Source organism: Giraffa tippelskirchi, chromosome 5, assembly GCF_054371585.1.
Source record: "Giraffa tippelskirchi isolate mGirTip1 chromosome 5, T2T-mGirTip1v1.2.pri, whole genome shotgun sequence".
Taxonomy (NCBI): Eukaryota; Metazoa; Chordata; class Mammalia; order Artiodactyla; family Giraffidae; genus Giraffa; species Giraffa tippelskirchi.
The window spans coordinates 43,578,370-43,598,425 of record NC_137279.1 but is presented as its reverse complement, the minus strand read 5'-3'; the positions used below and the strand labels follow the sequence as shown (position 1 = coordinate 43,598,425).

The 20,056-nt window shown below is 39.1% G+C and overlaps 2 protein-coding genes across 13 annotated transcripts in view; one reads left to right on the top strand and one right to left on the bottom strand.

Annotated features, from left to right (window-relative positions):
- Positions 1-18,513, bottom strand: part of LOC145504566 (uncharacterized) — a 60,339-nt gene extending 41,826 nt beyond the window's left edge. Inside the window, exons 1-2 of one of the 3 annotated variants that reach the window (XM_081485641.1) lie at positions 18,408-18,513; positions 18,154-18,288 (exon numbers count right to left, since the gene is read on the bottom strand). The gene's annotated coding sequence lies outside the window, so the exon portion shown is untranslated. Of the gene's footprint in view, positions 1-18,153 lie in introns of all 3 variants that reach the window. The other 2 variants (XR_014052304.1, XM_081485640.1) reach the window with 2 other exon arrangements.
- Positions 1-20,056, top strand: part of RGS7 (regulator of G protein signaling 7) — a 467,979-nt gene that overhangs the window by 40,284 nt on the left and 407,639 nt on the right. The window lies entirely within an intron of this gene.

The following is a 20,056-nucleotide window of genomic DNA, read 5'->3' as shown; positions in this document are numbered from 1 at the left end:
TGGACTATCCATTTTGTTGCTATTGATGGAATTTCATCCTGTGTAATAGCTGAGTAATCATTTTACTAAAGATATATAAGCCTGCATTTCTGCTAATAAAATACCCTTGTTCCACTAGAGACTTGGGTCCCTGTGTCCTTCTTTCTCTCTCTCTCTCTCTCTGACTAAGTTCTTTGGAGCGTGGAAACCTGCTGAGCTCACCTTCCTGCCCGGGGTTTCAAGACCTCCTCGAGAGGACTCCCTGTGCCTTCATGAGCGGTACAAGCCCTGTTCTAGGGCTTTATTGGTTTTCCACCAATATTAGTCTCTTTCCCTCTTTCACTTTCTTATTGTTGACTCTGGACCACCAGGTTCCGGTCCATTAAAGCACCACAACAAGCGAGAGCATATAGTATTTGTTTTTCTCTGTCTGACCCACTTCTCCTCGAGTAATACTCTTGGTGAGGTGTGTGTGTGCTCAGTTGTGTCTGCCTCTTTGCAACCCCATGAACTGTAGCCCACCAGGCTCCTCTGTCCATGGGATTTCCCAGGCAAGAACACTGGAGTGGGTTGCCATTTCCTTCTTCAAGGGATATTCTCGACCCAGGGATGAAACCTGTGTCTCTGGAGTCTCCTGCATCAGCAGGCTGATTCTTTACCGCTGGTACCACCCAGGAAGCTCTCATTAATGCCTTTATTGTTCACCAATATCATTGCAAATGGAGGTGCAGACATCCTCTGGGGATAGTGTTCCTGTTTTCTTCAGACACACATCCAGAAGTTGAACCACTTCACCATATGAAAGATCTATTCCTAGTTCCCTGAGGAACCTCTTCAGCGTTGTCCTCAGTGACTGCATCAGGCTGTACTCGTCCCAAGAGTGCATGAGGCCCACCCTCACCCCCGCCAGCACTGACCATCCCTCAGCCCCCTGGTGACAGCCATCTCATCAGTTGTGCGGTGACACTTCACTGTTGTCCTGCTCTGACTGTCTTAATAATTCCATGCACGTGCTGGCCACCTGAATATCTTTGGAAAAAGACCCATTCAGGATTGTATGACTTCCACGTAACTGTTAGATATGAGGATCCCCTGCTAGTTTGGATCATAGTGATCACTCACTAAGAATTCGGTGAAAAGGGTTGCCTAGCTCCTTCACGTCTGGTTTCACTTTGTTGTGCTTAACAACACCAGGAAGGCCTGCCGTTGTAGTGAGTAAAAAGTTTGTCACATTGGAATAGAGAAAATCTTTGTTGTGTAAATGATTGTTTTGTTTTCAGTCATTAGAATCCTTGAAATCTCCTTAGAGTCTGATTGTTGATGGGGAAGTGTGGACATTGAAATATATTATGTTGACTTGTTTTGAATACATTTGCCAGTGTTTTTCTCATATCGAGGTTACCTTGTTTATGAACTTTACATTCATTTTTTTCCCATTCCTCTTCATTTGAAACGTAGCTGCAGATTTTTAAAACTTTTATTTATTTATTTATGTTTGGCTGCATTGGTCTTTTGTTGCTGTGAGCGGGCTTTTTCCAGTTGCGGCGAGTCAGAGCTACCCTATTGTGGTGCACAGGTAGGCTCTAGAGTGCAGGCTCTAGTAGTTGTGGTGCATGGGCTTAGTTGTTCCAGGGCATGTGGAATCTTCCTAGACCAGGGATCAAACTCATGTACCCTGCATTGGCAGGCAGATTCTTAGCCACTGAACCACCAGGGAAGTCCTGTGGCTACAGATTTTTAAGAAAATGTATAATTATAAGTTTATAATAGAACGTGAAGTGTTATAGTGGAAATACAGATTGCTCTGACCACGGAAAATAAAATTTTAAATTCTGAATATAAGTATTAAATATATTTTATAAAGAAAGAGCAATATTCTGAGCCTTGAAATAGGTCAGATTTTTATGTAGACACATAAGTTAAAAGAAGCATCTAGCCAGGGAGAATTCATAGATATGAGAATGAGCCATGAAAAGGTGATGGGGAGCAGTAGAGAATGATGCCAAGAAATGAGATCAGTTTGTAAAAGGTCGTCATAATCATTATAATAGAGTTTAGCCTTTATGCTACAGACAGTGGTGCTCTATAGGAGAGTTTTTAATTGAAGATGACTCTGAATTAGGAGGTCTTTTGAAGCAGTAAAGATTGCATGTGTGAGAAGACAGGAGATTCAATGATGAGGTCCTTATAAAATCCCCAGGAGGGTAATGAGGGCATAAGTTGTGCTGTTTGTAGAAAAAATGGGGAAAAGGGCGCTGGTTATATATGAGATATAGCATCAGTAGGTAGTGATGGAAAAGCAGCCATCATCTAGGTTATAAGGCAAAAAATGTTCTGGGTTTCTACTTCCATATCTATTCTTTTCCTTTACAAATTGTGTCCATGACAATGCATCCTAGGTTTGAAATATTCACTATAATATATAACTATTTTAAGTGGTAAGATAGCAATAAGTGGAGAATTAAACTCAGCGCTGAGTTTTCTTATGGTAAAACTCTTACATCCATACATGACTACTGGAAAAACCATAGCTTTGACTAGACAGACCTTTGTTGGCAGAGTAATGTCTCTGCTTTTTAATGTGCTGTCTAGGTTGGTCATAGCTTTTCTTCCAAGGTAAAAGCGTCTTTTAAATTCATGGCTGCAGTCACCATCTGCAGTGATTTTGTAGCCCAAGAAAATGAAGTCTGTCACTGTTTTCATTGTTTCCCCATCTATTTGCCATGAAGTGATAGGACCAGATGCCATGATCTTAGTTTTTTGAATGGTGGGTTTTAAGCCTACTTTTTCAGCCTCCTCTTTCACTTTCATCAAGAGACTCTTTAGTTTTTCTTCACTTTCTGCCATAGGGCCCACAGATAGTAAGTGGCAGAGCTGGACTTTGGATTCAGGCAGCGTCGGCTTTAAAAAAATGACACTATTTGCCTTTGTGCCTCTTTGCTGCAGCAGTTTATCAAGAAAAGATTAAATTCTTTTATTTATGAACTTCCAGAATTTACTCAAATTATTTGGGCATATTATGAATCTGTTGTGTTGGAGTTTGGGTTATATTTCAGAATAGTTATAACCCAGTGGATTGACTGGAATCAGAGTCTCAGGATATCAGGACCTCAGACAGCTCTCTAATGGAAATTGCTTTGGTCTGGCATCTTTTAAAAATAATTGTATTTATTTATTTATTTTTGGTTGTACTGGGTCTTTGTTGCTGTGTGGGCTTTTCTGTAGTTGCAGCCAGTGGGGACTACTCTCTAGTTGTGGTACTCGGGCTTCTCATTGAGATGGCTTCTCTTTTAGGTGGAGCACAGGCTCTAGGTCACATGGGTTTCAGTTGAGTTGAGGCAAGTGGGCTCAGCAGTTGCTGCTCCTGGACTCCAGAGTGCAGATTCAGTAGTTGTGGTGCACGGGCTTAGTTGCTCCGCAGCACGTGGGATCTTCCTCCATCAGGGATTGAACCTGTTTCTCCTGCATTGGCAGGTGGATCCTTTACCACTGAGCTACCAGGGAGGTCCTGACATCTTCATTTGTCCTTTTCTCTACTAGTTAGACTTCATCCTATAGCTTTTGTCCTCCCTCATAACATTAAATTACATTGGATCACTCTTCTGATTTCTAATTCCAAGTTTTTAAGTTTAGAATCTGATTGCCTAATTTATCTTTTGACATTGGGGTGTAGGTTTGCCAGTGTCTAGTGTGTGCATTGTCTGTCCTTCAGTGAGAGCCAAATTTTTGTTCTCAAAACTGGATCTGGGAGAAGGAGAAAACCATGCTCCCCTATGCCTATTCCTTTTGTGAAGGTGAGTGGTAACACAGGCTCTGACAGGTAGCTCTTTGGGTTAGAAGTAGTAAATGGTGTGTGTTGCAAATACATCACTATTTAAGTAAAATAAATTGGTAACATTTTGTATGAAATAGAGCTTGGCATATTCATTGACACTTAATACAGCCACAGAAACATATTATTAAGAAATTTGATATTACTACAGAATCAAATGCCTCACTCTTTATTTCTTTTTTAATTTCCAGATAAAAATATCAGAGTAGTTTGTAGCATATGAGAATAAATTAAATAATTAAGTTAAATAATCAAAATTCCTTGCTTTTTGTTTTCTACTTTGATAAAATTTATATCTGTTTCTTAACTGTCAGGAGAATTTACAAATCATTTTATTTCCCAGTCCTACCAAATTGATTTCTGTCCTTTAGAGTATTCTAAGATTGGGGCATAAAAATTCAAGATCTGGGCAATATTCATGTGATTCTGTTTTTGTTTGTTCCTCATCTGGGAATTCATGAATTATAATATGTTTATTATTGGAATTGTATGGAAAAGGTCAGTTTTCATTCCAATCTCAAAGAAAGGCAATGCTAAAAAATGCTCAAACTACTGCACAATTGCACTTATCTTACAAGCTAGCAAAGTAATGTTCAAAACTCTCCAAGCTAGGCTTTAATACTACATGAACCGGGAACTTCCAGATGTTCAAACGGGATTTAGAAAAGGCAGAGGAACCAAAGATCTAACTGCCAACATCCGCTGGATCATAGGAAAAGCAAGAGAGTTCCAGAAAAACATCTACTTCTGCTTTATTGACTATGCCAAAGCCTTTGACTGTGTGGATCACAGCAAACTCTGGAAAATTCTGAAAGAGATGGAAATACCAGACCACCTTACCTGCCTCCTGAGAAGTCTGTATGCAGATCCAGAAGCAACAGTTAGAACTGGACATGGAACAATAGACTGGTTCCAAATGGGGAAAGGAGTACGTCAAGGCTGTATATTTTCACCCTGCTTATTTAACTTATGTGCAGAGTACATCATGCAAAAGGCCAGACAGGATGAAGCACAAACTGGAATCAAGATTGCTGGGAGAAATATCAATAACCTCAGATATGCAGATGACACCACCTTTATGGTAGAAAGTGAAGAAGAACTAAAGAGCTTCTTGATGAAAGTGAAAGAGGAGAGTGAAAAAGTTTGCTTAAAACTCAGCATTCAAAAAACGAGGATCATGGTGTGGCATCTGGTCCTATCACTTCATGGCAAATAGATGGGGAAACAATGGAAACAGTGAGGGACTTTATTTTGGGGGGCTCCAAAATCACTGCAGATTGTGACTGCACCCATGAAATCAAAAGACTCTTACTCCTTGGAAGAAAAACTGTGACCAATCTAAACAGCATATTAAAAAGCAGAGACATTATTTTGCCAGCAAAGGTCTGTCTAGTCAAAGGTATGGTTTTTCCAGTAGTCATGTATGGATGTGAGAGTTGGACCATAAAGAAAGCTGAGTGCCGATGAATTGATACTTTTGGACTGTGGTGTTGGAGAAGACTCTTGAGAATCCCTTGGACTGCGAAAAGATCCAACCAGTCCATCCTAAAGGAAATCAGTCCTGAATATTCTTTGGAAGGACTGATGCCGAAGCTGAAGCTTCTATACTTTGGCCACCTGATGCAAAGAAATGACTCCTTGGAAAAGACCCTGATACTGGGAAAGACTGAAGGCAGGAGGAGAAGGGGATGACAGAGGATCAGATGGTTGGATAGTATCACTGACTCGATGGACGTGAGTTTTAGTAAACTCTGAGAGTGTGTGATGGACAGGGAGAGGCCTGGTGTTCTGCAGTCTATGGAGTTGCAAGAAGTTGGATATGACTGAGTGAGTGAACTGACTGATTATTTTTAGCTTACATTTCATAGAATGTTTGTTAGAAAATAGTAGGGCCACTGACACTATGACTGTGTAGAACTAATACTTGCTGCTCTACTGTCTAGTAGGATTTCCAGAACTAGCACCATCAATAGTAGTCATGTTGGTATTTATTATTTAATGCCATAAAGACCTTCAAGTTTTCTGAGGTTGGAACTTAAGGAACACCTGAGGGGTTGCCTAGCATCAAGCTTTAGTTCACCCATGAAGGGCAATTCATGAAGCTGACAATTCAATTCAGGGTGGCAGATAATAAACTCTTTTTTACTTTCATTTTTATAAGTAGGTTATTAAACCATCAGATTATTTTCCATTAACTTTCTTGATATGAGATATAAACAAGTGGCAGATAAACTGCTATGTATATTTTCTAAAACAAACTTCTGATATCAGTTATAGGGTGGACATAGAATGACTAATATCTTACAATACCTGAATCTATTAAGGAATTGTAGTAGATATGTATGGATTATGTGGAAAAATAAAATAATACTGGAATGACTTATGAATAATTATTTTAAAAGATCCAGTCATTCACTTACAGTTCTGAAGTTGTATACCTACTCTGTCCTCACTGCTGTGAGAGGCCATAAAAACGAGTAAGATATGTTAGAGGTGTCAAGAGAGATATAAGCCAAAAGATTGAGAGTGTAGAGGACAGAGATGTTACCCTCATATGGGCAGACTCATGGAGGAGAGGTTTGGATGAGTTGGGTTTGAATAGACAGAATGGAAGGAATGTTAGTCCAACTGAAAAAAAAGAGGAGAGCACAGATGTAGGGGTGAAGGCAAGTTCTCTGAATGCTACGAGAATACCACAAAACGTTTTGGAGATGAAGTATAAATTTTACAAAGGGTGTGTGGTTTACCAGTGAAGGAGGCAGACTGGAGCCAGCTTGTAAAGAGCTTGAATTCTAGACCCGAGGTTTGGACTTTGTTCTACAAATAATGAACAGGAATTATACACTTTAAATCAAGGACACATTTTTGAGCTATACTTTAAGAAGTCTAATCTGGGCACTATGTGTGGGATATACTAGAAAGATTATTTGGGATTATGGTTATACATTCTAGGTATATTTTATTCTCTAAGTTTTGGAGTGAATATCTGATACATGTGGTAATTCCATGTGGTAATTCCAGATACATGTGGTAATTCCAGAACTGAAGCAACCACAGCCTCCTGTCTTCATGTTGTTATGTATAAATAACAGTATTCTTTGGTTTGAAGTAATAATTTTAGGAAAAATGTTTGAGACAGTCTGATGTTGAAAACTAGACAGCATATTAAAAAGCAGAGACATTACTTTGCTAATAAAGGTCCATCTAGTCAAAGCTATGGTTTTTCCAGTAGTCATGTATGGATGTGAGAGTTGGACCATGAAGAAGGATGAATGGAGAATAATTGATGCTTTTGAACTGTGGTGTTGGAGAAGACTCTTGAAAGTCCCTTGGACTGCAAGGAGATCAAACCAGTCAATCCTAAAGGAAATCAGTCCTGAATATTCATTGGAAGGACTGATGATGAAGCTGAAGTTCCAGTACATTGGCCACCTGATGCGAAGAACTGACTCACTGGAAAAGACCTTGATGCTGGAAAAGATTGAAGGCAGGAGGAGAAGGTGATGACAGAGGATGAGATGTTGGATGGCATCACTGACTTGATGGACATCAGTTTGAGCAGGGGATGGTGATGGACAGGGAAGCCTGGTGTCCCGCTGTTCATGGGGTTGCAAAGAGTCGCACACAACTGAGCGACTGAACTGACTGATGTTGAATTAGTTAGAAATCTGGCTTTTGATTCTGAATCAAGTGGAAAGATTTTCACTGTCCTCTTGGAAATTGAGTCTGTGTCCACTCAACTTCATATTTGTGGAATGTCATGGAAGAATTTGGCTGAGGTAAAAGAGATATAGGGTTCAGATTCATCTGGGGACTCTGAATTGCTTGGAAGCAGAAAGCATTGGAGACAAAAAGACTATTCATGCTTGCTGCTGCTGCTAAGTTGCTTCAGTCATGTCTGACTCTCTGCGACCCCATAGATGGTAGCCCATCAGTTCTGCCATCCCTGGGATTCTCCAGGCAAGAACACTGGAGTGGGTTGCCATTTCCTTTTCCAATGCATGAAAGTGAAAAGTGAAAGTGAAGTTGCTCAGTCATGTCCGACTCTTCGTGACCCCATGGACTGCAGCCTATTAGGCTCCTCCCTCCATGGGATTTTCCAGGCAAGAGTACTGGAGTGGGTACTAGGTTATTAATATAGAAACAGCTTCATTTCTCTGGTAGGTAGAAAGGACAGTAATGCTCAAAGATGAGATGGCCAAAAGTGACTCTGACCTTCTGCGATAATTTGATCTGAAAGAATTTCTCCCTGTAGTGGTACAGTTTAAGGAGAAATTTATTATCTCCTCCCCACCACCCTGCCACGTTTGGACCTAGGAATCATACTCATGCTTGTGCTCAGTCATTTCAGTCGTGTTCAACTCTTTGGGACCCTATGGACTGTAGCCCACCAGACTCCTCTGTCCATGGGGTTCTCTAGGTTTGGAAAATAATAAAATAGTTTCCAGATTTAGATATTTATAAAATCTTAATGAAATTCCCTTTTTCAGATCTAGACTTCCTGTAGTGAGTGACAGTATGTCTTCCAATCTTTCTCTGTGGGCCAGTGCTTATTAACAGTGAGTTTTTGCTGTTTCCTCTCTCCATTCAAGTTATATAACATGGAGTGTTTACCCTGATGGTGTTAGTCAGGTAATTGTCCAGTCCAGTTTCTATTTTGCTTTGTATTGTAGACATGGCTGCATTTGAATTTTATGTGTTATTGGAACAAAGAAGTCTTGTTCCCACACCCCTGCCACCCCACCCCCGCTTTTTGCTAGTGCTGCGGAAAGTGCCTGCCTCAGTACAACACTCAGCAACCTCTACTATAACTGTTGATGTACCTCCTGTCTCCGCTAGTCTGTTTGTTGAGAGAAGAGGCAGTGTCTCTCCTTTTTATGTTCCAGTGCTCGACACAGTGCCATTAATTGATGTTTAATCAGTGAATGCTGTTGCTGCTGTTTAGTCACTAAGTCTTTGTGACCCCAAGGACTATAGCCCACCAGGCTCCTCTGTCCATGGGGTTTCCCAGACAAAAATACTGGTGTGGGTTACCATTTCATTCTCTGTGGGATCTTCCTAACTTAGGGATCGAATTCGAGTCTCTTGCTTGGCAGGCAGATTCTTTACCACTGAGCCCCTTGGAAAGCCTCAGTCAGTAAATACTATTAATTAAATTAATGGATTGAGTTTACCTGAATAATTGTAACCTTTCTTAAGACATCAAATCACCTAGTTGGTTTAACTGTTCTAGTCAAAGGGCCAATTGTTTAAATGAAAGAAGGGACAAAGGCCTACCATTTATTTAACTTATGGAAATGTCAAAGTTGTTCATTCATTCATTTTTTTATTCAGTAGGTTCTGTGCTAAGTCACTTGGGAATAACACTTTCTGCAGTTATTTCGGAGTGATAAATCCTCACTGTTGAAGAATACATGGAGGGTTCTGTCCAAAGGATAAGCATTTATATTGCACTTGAGAGCCCAAAAAGTCTTCCTGGAGAAGGTGATGCTGAGTTTTGAAGGAAAATTGGGGTTAGTTACTTTAAGGACATAGGGTAGTATACTTAAGATTTAGGAACAGAAAGTTCCTTAGTGGTCCAGTGGCTAAGACTCTGCACTCCCAATGCAGGTGACCTGGGTTCAATTCCTGGTCAAGGAACTAGATCCCATGTACTGTTAAGAGTTTCCTTGCTGCAAGTAGAGACCTGGCGTGCCGCAACTAAGACCTAGCAGAGCCCAATAAATAAATAAATAAAAGTGCATATTAAAAAAGATATCAGGAATAGCATCCACGATGGTGCAGAGTTGGAGTCAGCGTAATGCTTCAGTGAACTACACGTACTTCAGCATGGCTGGGGAAAAGCTTGGGAGAGTAATTAGCTTCTTTTGGACATTTACCTTAGATCAGAAATTATAAAATATTTTCTTAAAGATATTTAATTAGTAAAATGAGATGGTAATGTTCTCTTTTTATTTACCCTTATTAAAAATAAAACGGACTTTCTTCAGCCCAATAGTAATACATGATTGTTATGGAAACTTGGGCTACATAGAAAATAAAACAAAATGAAACTCCTCCTTTAATCCCTCCATTCAGAGAGCCTACTGCCATTAATATTTTGGTGTATTTTCTTACTGATTTTTAAGACATCAACATTTAACAGATATCATTAACAATAATAATTGATGTGTTTTTGTAGTTTTTTCTTTTGTATATTTCATATCTAATTCCATTAGATGTGTAGAACATGAGAAAAGTCAAAGTCAATCAATAAATCATTTCATCAATAAATCATTTAATGATTGATAAATCATTAAACCATTCTCCTTTTATTTTAGAAAAGGAGAAGAAAATTAGCATTCATAGACAAAACATTAGGTTTTTTCATATGAAATATTGTCAGTCAACCAAGTTAGCATTGCGAGAAGAATTCAGACCATAATCCCTAGAAAATAAGAAGTACTCATGGCATGTTATGTTTCTGTGGATTTCCTGCTTCAGTTCTGGTTGTTCATGTGGTCATTTTAACAATCTGATGAATTATATGAAAAATCACAGATAATCCTAATGTAGTTTATGGATCAGTGCTCTTCATTTGATCATTTCTTTCTACCTTCTGGTTTTTTTTTTTAGAGTCATGTACCATGCATGCTTAAAGGGTTAAGCCAATGCAGTCTTTTCTAAAGGATACAGAGAATTGAATAACCAATTGCTTTATAATAAAAAAACAGTACAAATATTGACTATTTTTACTTGTGAAACAGCACTCCTATGTTGAAAGCCCTCAAGAGTAGGAGCACTTAAATGCTGGCAATTGCATGCATGTATTAATACCTAAGAATAGTTTAAAATGCTATCACATATAAGAACCGACTTTTAAAAGTGGCAAGCTCTTAGAGATAACCCACTTACTATATTTCAGCCAAGTATTGTTTTACAGTTAATGTGAAATACTGTAGATGTGTATAATTTTATTGCTATTTTATTGTTAAAGCTGAGATATTTCCAATAGTGTTTGATGTTTGGATTACCATATAGACTTAATAACTTTAACTTACTATCCATATATATGTTTTTATTTTGCCTTTTCTATCAGAATGTTTACTCTTTGGCTATAAACTCCTGAGTGGCAGGATATATGTCTTTAATACATAAGCAAGTGTATTAAACAAGGAATAAATATCATGCTCATTCTTAATTGAGAAGGTGAAATGGGTCAGGAGCATCAAGATGGCAGGAGATAGCTTTCATGTGGAATATGCAAGAAAGGATTTAGTTTATGTAAGGAAGCCAAGGCCCTGAAAGGGAATCTCAGAATAACTGGTATGACATATGAATCACTGTTTACTGCACAATGTTATCTTCTGCTTTGGCAAAGGAGATGATGATATTATTGTCCTTTAAGATATATTCAGAACCTAAAAATACATCCAACAACAGCAACTGAGGAGTGGCTGAGAAACAGATGTGTGAAATCTTGATAATCCAAAGAGATACATCTATAGTGTAAATAATTTATATGTTTATTCCATGATGTTTTATGAAGGTTGCATACTTTGATATGTGGGAACCACACTGGTCTCTCGTTTCAAAACCTGTCATCAGAATCCTGGATGACTAGGCGTGTGGTTTAGTATGGTGGGTTCCTGCCATGAGATTTCCTACATGAGATCTTAAAAAGCCTGGCTAGAGGTTCAGAGTTTGGTTCAGCTGAAGGGTTGATGGCAGCTTCTTCTAGGCATACTGAGAGACCCACGAAAAGATGAATGCAGAAAGCAAGAGGCAGATCTTTTCCCTATATTTGGCTCCAGGTCATCTTAACCACTTGCTTACTGGAAACCAAGCTGCAGTTATAGAGCTGACTTGTGTTGTTTCACAAGAGTCGGTTGTTAAACAGCTCATACAACTCAATAACGAGAAACAAAACAACTCAATCAAAAAATGGGCAGGAGACCTAAGTAGACATTTCTCCAAAGAAATAACACAGATGGCCATTAGACACATGAAAAGATGCTGCACATCACTAACTATTAGAGAAGTGCAAACCAAAACTATAATGAAGTATCACCTCACACAGGTCAGGATGGCCATTATCAAAAAGTCTGTAACTGACAAATGCTAGAAAAGGTGTGGAGAAAAGGGATCCCACCTACACTGTTGGTGGGAATGTAGATTGGTGCAGCCACTATAGAGAACAGTGTGAAGGCTCTTCAAAAAAACAAAAATCGAGTTACCATATGAACCAGCAATCCCACTTCTGGGCATATATCCAGATAAAACTCTTAATTTGAAAAGATACATGCACCCCCTATGTTCATAGCAGCACTGCTTACAATAGCCAAGATATGGAAGCTAAATGTCCATTGACAGAGGAGTGGATAAAGAAGGTGTGGTATATATACACAATGGAATAGTACCCAGCTATTAAAAAGAATCAAATAATGCCATTTGCAGCAACATGAATGAACGTAGAGATTATCATACTATGTGAAGTCAGACAGAGAAAGACAAATTCCATAGGATACCACATATATGTGGAATCTAATATGACACAAATGAACTTATCTGTGAAATAAAAACAGACTCACAAACACAGAGAATAGACTCATGATTGCCAGAGGGGAGTAGGGGTGGGGAAGGGATGGATTGGGAGTTTGGAATTAGTAGATGCAAGGGAGCTCCGGTGGCTCAGAGGGTAAAGAGTCTGCCCACAATGCGGGAGACCTGGGTTCTATCCCTGGGTCGGGAAGATCCCCTGCAGAAGGAAATGGCAACCCACTCCTGTATCCCCTGGAGAAGGAAATGGCAACCCACTCCAGTATTCTTGCCTGGAGAATCTCATGGATGGAGGAGCTTGGCAGGGTACAGTCCAGGGGGTCGCAAAGAGTTGGACACAACTGAGCGACTTCACTTTCACTTTCTCTTATTATACACAGAATGAATAAATAACAGGGTTCTACTGTATAGCAGAGGGAATGGTATTCAATATTCTATAATAAACATAATGGGAAAGAATATAAAAATAATAGATGCATATAACAGAATCACTTTGCTATACAGCAGAGATTGGCACAATATTGTAAATCAACTATACTTCAATAAAATGAAAAAAGAGTCAATTGTTAAAGTCTCAGAAAGTTTCTGTGTTGGCTTTTAAACATAGCCATAAATAATATAAATTTACAATTCTGTAAACTATATCAAATGAGATAATAAATACTAAAAGCTCATCATTTGCTATTGTTTTTTTTCCAAATTTTATTATCTTCTGTGCTTTTAAAATTATTTATCTTGTAAATAAACTACTTATCGCTTCCCAACTCTGGGTTCCTTATTATACATTGTGTGCATGCTATGTCACTTCAGTCGTGTCTGACTTGTTGTGACCCTGTGGACTGTAGCCCCCCAGGCTCCTCTGTCCATGCGATTCTCCAGGCAAGAATACTGGAGTGGGTTGCCATGACCTCCTCTAGCAGATCTTCCCGACCCAGAGATTGAACCTACGTCTCTTATATCTCCTGCATTGGCAGGTGGGTTCTTTACCACCAGTGCCACCTGGGAAGATATGTTATACCTTGGAAGCTTGAAATCAGCCACATTGGGGTTGTTGCACCACTGAAATTAGCTACTAGTATGCATGAGTTGCTTACTTGACTTTTTTATTAAATTCTAGATCTGAGAAAGTGATGGTGAAAACATTGACAGTGAAGATGCAAACATATAATACATTGTGTTTGTAGCTGTTACATTGTGAACAGCAAAGAAAAAAAAGTGTTCTGATATTTAAAACCTGTTATCTGAATAAAAAAAAGTTGCTCACATCATTGATAAGCAGGTTAAGTTTTGGTAATCATCTTTCTTGTTTTACTTGTTAGAATAAAAATACCAATCAGCATCCCTGCCACATATAAAATTATAACAAAAATTTTATTTGGAAAGGAGTTATGGCTTGAGATTCAACTTCATTTGTCAAATCATGGTTGAATTCCAACCATAGTTGGCTGTGGATAGGACAGTTGGGTAGAAATCAATAAAAGCATCCTGTGAGAATCAATTGACTATATAGAATTTACAATAGAAGTGTGTGTATTTTATTCTTGGTTAATTGTGTGGCACTCATTCTGTCAGTGTGTGTGTGTGTGTGTGTGTGTGTGTGCGTGTGCGCGCGTGCTCAGTCACTCAGTTGTGTCTGACTCTGGCACACCATAACCTGCCATGCTCCTCTGTCCATGAAATTTTCCAGGCAAAAATGCTGGAGTGGGTTGCCATTTCCTCCTCCAGGGGATCTTCCCAACCCAGGGATCAAACCTGTGTCTCTTATGTCTCCTGCATTGGTGGGCAGATTCTTTACCACGTGGGTATAATTTATGATAAAATTATGTTTATACTTACAGACATTTTTGGAGAGCCCGGTTCTGTCATTTATTAGCATAGTGCTGCCAAAATACAAGCTGATGGCAATACCACCTACTCTTGACTTTCAAAGTTGGGCTTGTTTATTGGACTCTGATTATGAGTCTGAGGAAAAGCCCTTTCTCCTCCTTCGTCTTGATTAGAAATTTATTTCATAGACTCAAAGCTTCCTGTCTGTTTAAAATGTTAACATTCCCAAGAGAAGTGGCGTGTTATTCTTTATTAGTCATTAGCTTTATTGTATGCTTGAATTTATTGTATTGCTTCATTGATTAGAGAGTCAGGGATATTGTGGCAGTGAAAAACTCAGAATGGAAAGTCAGAAATCACAGAGGAATTTTATCCACTTCATTATTTTGTTCAAGGGCAGCAAGGAATTTAGAATTAGAATTATTTATGAATATTGGCCACAGGAGAGTTTAGCATCCCTTGTGGGATAGCGATCTTAAATTGCTTGCTTCTTTTATTGGGGTCTTTTCTGGTCAGCGGTTCTACGTGACATTCCACAGCTCAGGGGAGGGAAAGTTAGTAAGGTAGGAATTTTGGTATTGTTCAAAACATAAGTCAGCTGAAATTATCAAGAAGAACTCGTGGTAGAAGATGCTTTCAAATCTTTGGTACTACAAGGAAGTGACTCGCTGGTTACTGATATATTTTTTTAAGCCATTAAATTCCTGAAATTTATTTACTCCTAATCTGAAATTTTTCGACAATAAGGCATAGCAATTTTCATCAGAGAGTTAACAGGATAACTATGCTGGAGGAAATACAGGACTCAAGAGGAACACTATAATTTCATTATTAAAAAAACATGAAGTCAAAACTTTAAAATTCCTTTGGTAAACAAAGTAGAGTAGTTGATTTTGAGACTGATCACTATTCAGTTTAAAATAATTCTGTATGAGGCTTCTCTTTTCCTTAGGTTGAACTCTGAGTACTATTAAATAGATCTTAATTTCTGGCACTCCTCTACTCCCTAGCCCCACCCTCATTTCTGTCATCACTGACATGTCAAAAAGTGGTACTACCATTCATTCCATTGTTTAAAAAATCTGCAAGCTATTCTTGATTCTGTCCTTATTCTTTTCTTTCATTTTTTTAAAAATAGTGTTTTGATGTCTTTATGAATTTGTTACAATATTAGTTCTGATTTATGCTTTGTTTTTTGGTCACAAGACATGTGGTATCTTAACTCCCCAACCAGGGAACAAACCCACACCTCCTGGGTTGGAAGGCGAAGTCTTAATAACCACTAGACTGCTGGGGAAGTCCCAGATCCTGTCCTTTTCCTTATGTTATAGTCCATACATCAACAAGTTCCCTTGGCTCTACCTTTAAAATACGTCATGACTTCATGCACATTAAGTCATTTCCATAGTTACCACTGTCATCTTTTACATAGGCTATTGCTATTTTTTTCTCCACAGTACAGACAAAATGGATCTATTAAACATTTCAACTAGCTTATGCCATAGCATACTCAAAACAGGGCACTCGTAGGTTCTTGTCTTAGATTACAAATCCGTATGGGATTTGCTGTGGTCATCGTTATGACAGCTTCTTTCACCAAATCTGTGAAAGGCAAGGGTCTGTCCCTGCCCCTTTGCTACAACTGCATTGGTCTCTGGATGGGTTTCAAATGTGCCAAGCTCATCCTAAAGCTAGCAGTTTACACCTGCTGTTCTTCTGTCTGAAATTCTCCTTCCCCGGATAGTCATATGAGTCTTGATTTCGCTTAGCTCGTGTGTCAACTTTCTTGAACTCCCTGCATTATTCTCTTTGTTTTCACCCTGGTGTACTTCTCAGCATTAATCATTCTATGATATGATATTACATATGATTTTTAGTGTTTGTTGTCTGCTTTTCAATGAGGATTTCTCCTTGATCACATAATTTAGTAATGCTGTCTGTTTCACTGGTATTTCTAATTCCCTTTCCCCTTTACTCTTATCCATAGCATTTATCACTTTCTTATGTTGTATGTAATTTGTATATTATGCTTTTGTTCCTAGTCTGTTTACCTCACTAGAATGTAAGCTCCATGAGAATAGATACCTTTGTAGGTTTTATTCACTGGTGTATCCTCAGTGCCTAGAATAGTGTCTGACACATAGTCAGTGCTCAGTAAATAGTTACTGAATGAATAAATATCAGGAATGAACATTTGTTGAGTGATTGGAAAAAGTAAGGAAAGCTCTCTATGGTTTGTAATCGAGTGATATTAATTCCCTACTCAAATGTCCTTTGTGAGGCTTAAAGTTAATAATATGCTAAGAAAGTCCCAGTTGCAGTGAAGTTCACTTTTTAATAGTAATACCTATTATTGAACAGCTACTATGTGCCAGTCTTTTTACATTCATTATGGCATCGCATCATTATAACTCTCTTAACTAAGAGCTGGACATGGAACAATGGACTGGTTCCAAAGAGGGAAAGGAGTACGTCAAGGCTATATATTGTCACCCTGCTTATTTAACTTATATGCAGAGTACATCATGAGAAACTCTGGGCTGGATGAAGCACAAGCTGGAATCAAGATTGCTGGGAGAAATATCAATAACCTGAGATACGTAGATGGCATCACCCTTTTGGCAGAAAGCGAAGAAGAGCTAAAGCGCCTCTTGATGAAAGTGAAAGAGAAGAGTGAAAAAGCTGGCTTAAAACTCAACATTCAGAAAACAAAGATTGTGGCATCTGGTCCCGTCACTTCATGGCAAATAGATGGGGAAGCAGTGGAAACACTGGCTGACTGTTTTTTTAGGCTCCAGAATCACTGCAGATGGTGACTGCAGCCATGAAATTAAGAGACGCTTACTCCTTGGAAGAAAAGTTATGACCAACCTAGACAGCATATTAAAAAGCAGAGACATTACTTTGGTAACAAAGGTCCGTCTAGTCAAAGCTATGGTTTTTCCAGTGGTCATGTATGGATATGAGAGTTGGACTATAAAGAAAGCTGAGCGCCAAAGAATTGATGCTTTGAATAGTGGTGTTGGAGAAGACTCTTGAGAATCCCTTGGACTGCAAGGAGATCCAACCAGTCTATCCTAAAGGAAATCAGTCTTGGATATTCATTGGAAGGACTGATGTTGAAGCTGAAACTCCAATACTTTGGCCACCTGATGCAAAGAACTGACTCATTACAAAAGACCCTGATGCTGGGAAAAATTGAAGGTGGGAGGAGAAGGGGACGACAGAGGATGAGATGGATGGATGTCATCACCGACTCAATGGAGATGAGTTTGAGTAAACTCCAGGAGTTGGCGATGGACAGGGAGGCCTGGCGTGCTGTAGTCCATGGGGTCGCGAAGAGTCGGACATGACTGAGCGACTGAACTGAACTGAACTAAGAGCTCAGATGGATCATATAACACTCCAGTCACATGGCTAAGAAGAGATAGATGTGCTTAGTTTCTCAGTCATGTCTTACTCTTTGTGACCCCATGGACAGTAGCCCACCAGGCTCCTGTGTCTGTGGGATTCTCCAGTCAGGAATACTGGAGTGGGTTGCCATTCCCTTCTCCAGGAAGAAGTTCACTTTTGAAAGCTTTAAATTTTCAAAGTAATCAAATATTCCTCTATTTTCTGATGAAAAGAGAGGCTCAGAGCAATGCCCTGTTGCTGCTGCTGTGGATGTATTCCTCTTAAGTATCAGGGGCAAAGAGAATCAGTTTAAATTATTTGGGGGCCTTACTTTCCATTTTGGGAACACATTCCAAGGTACACATTCCAAGTTTGGCTATACCACTCATTTGAAATCACAAATTTGTTCCAACACAACTGATATATTAGGAAGCAGTTTGCATATAATACAAAGTTCGCTTGTGAGTGAATGAAGAAAACTGCACTCAGCTGAATTGAATCATATAAAAATACATAAAATGTACATTTCATAAACATCTACCAACTACCTCACATTTCAGACCCTTGCCATGATCCACACTCACCTCCATATGGTGTTGTTGTTTATTGTTTAGTCACTTAGTCACCACATCTTTATCTGTTTTTATGTTGATGGACAGTTAGGTTGGTTCCATGTCCTGGCTGGGCTTCCCTGACAGCTCAGTTGGTAAAGAATCTGCCTGTAATGCAGGAGACCTTGGTTCAATTCCTGGGTTGGGAAGATCCGCTGGAGAAGGGATAGGCTACCCACTCTAGTATTCATGGGCTTCCCTTGTGGCTCAGCTGGTAAAGACTCCACCTGCAATGCAGGAAACCTGGGTTCAATCCCTGGGTTGGGAAGATCCTCTGGAAAAGGGAAAGGCTACCCACTCCAGTATTCTGGCCTGGAGAATTCCATGGACTGTATAGTCCATGAGGTCACAAAGAGTCAGACACCACTGAGCAACTTTCACTTCACTCATGTCACATGTCCTGGCTATTGTAAATAGTGCTGCAGTGAACACTGGGGTTCGTGTATCCTTTTATGGCTTTCTTTGGATGTATGCCCAGAAGTGAGATTGCTGGGTCATATGGCAGTTCTGTTTTTAGTTTTCTAAGGAGTCGCCATAGTGGCTGTATCAATTTACATTCCCATGGGTGAAATTTTGAGTGTTGTGCTTCTAACTACATTTTCCCTCCCATAAGCCATGTGGATTTTATTGCACAATTTTTTGTACTGCACAGTTTTTAGGAATACCTATATTGTGTTATAACACAACAACAAAAATAGCAAAATTGGATAACAAAAATGGTATGCAATTTTTTATTTTCATAGTGATTCATTGAGGAAGATATAAATGAAGAATCAAAACATGAGACAGAGTTGAGAACCTTGTCAAGAGTCAAAAATCAGTCAATGTCAGAACTATAGTCAAACCCAAGCCTCTGTCTCTAAGTGCCGTTCTCTGCCTCAGCAACTACAGGGACCAAGATGCGAGGATGCTGGCTATTTCTCTGATCAATGTCTTGCAGATGTGCATTCCATATTCCTCTGTGGGAAAAATATTTGATAGTCAAATGAATACTTTTAATTGAATAGTGAATTTTAAAAAGAACAACAAGTATATTAAGGGTTTTAAAATTTCACATAACAACCGAATGTTGTTTAGTCACTAAGTTGTATTCAACTCTTTGCAATCCCATGGACTGTAGCCCGCTTGGGTCCTCTGTCCATGGGATTTCCCAGGCAAGAATACTAGAGTGGATTGCCATTTCCTTCTCCAGAAGATCTTCCTGACCCAGGGATCAAACCTGTGTCTCTTGCATGGCAGGCAGATTGTTTATCACTGAGTCACCTGCAAAACTCAACAGTGGAATAGGAAAAACAATTTTAAATTGGGTGAGGGAGGCATTTATAGGCTATGGGAGCATGATTTCCTCATCAGTCGCTCCTATAAGTCCCTTTTCATGGATAATCATTACCTCCCTGGGAATTTTATGATGCTGTGATTTTTGTCCTCGATTTTGGTAACCTGCTTTATGGTAGCAGATGGTATATTGGTAAAAAGAATACATTCTTGTCTTCCTGTGTTGACTGCTTCTTTCTGTCTTTCATCTTTCTCTCTCTCTCTCTCTCTCTCTCACACACACACACATTACTTCTTCATCCAGGTCTTAACTTACACTAAGATAAACATACTTTATGGAACATGGTTGACTTGACTAAATTAGAAGGTCGATTTGCTGCCAGGAGTCAATTTCTCAAATTCTTGACTTTTTTCATAAAGAGAAGAATGACTGCAAGTATTGGTTTCTTATTCTCCTTAAAATGAAAGTTATAGTCCTTTGAAAATAATCCATCTTTCAGACATCAGGAAGAAGCAAACATGCTGTGTGCCTTGGAAATTTGCCTTATTAACTTATAATGGAATTACTCACAAGACAGGTTTAATGGCATTTTTGAGCTGA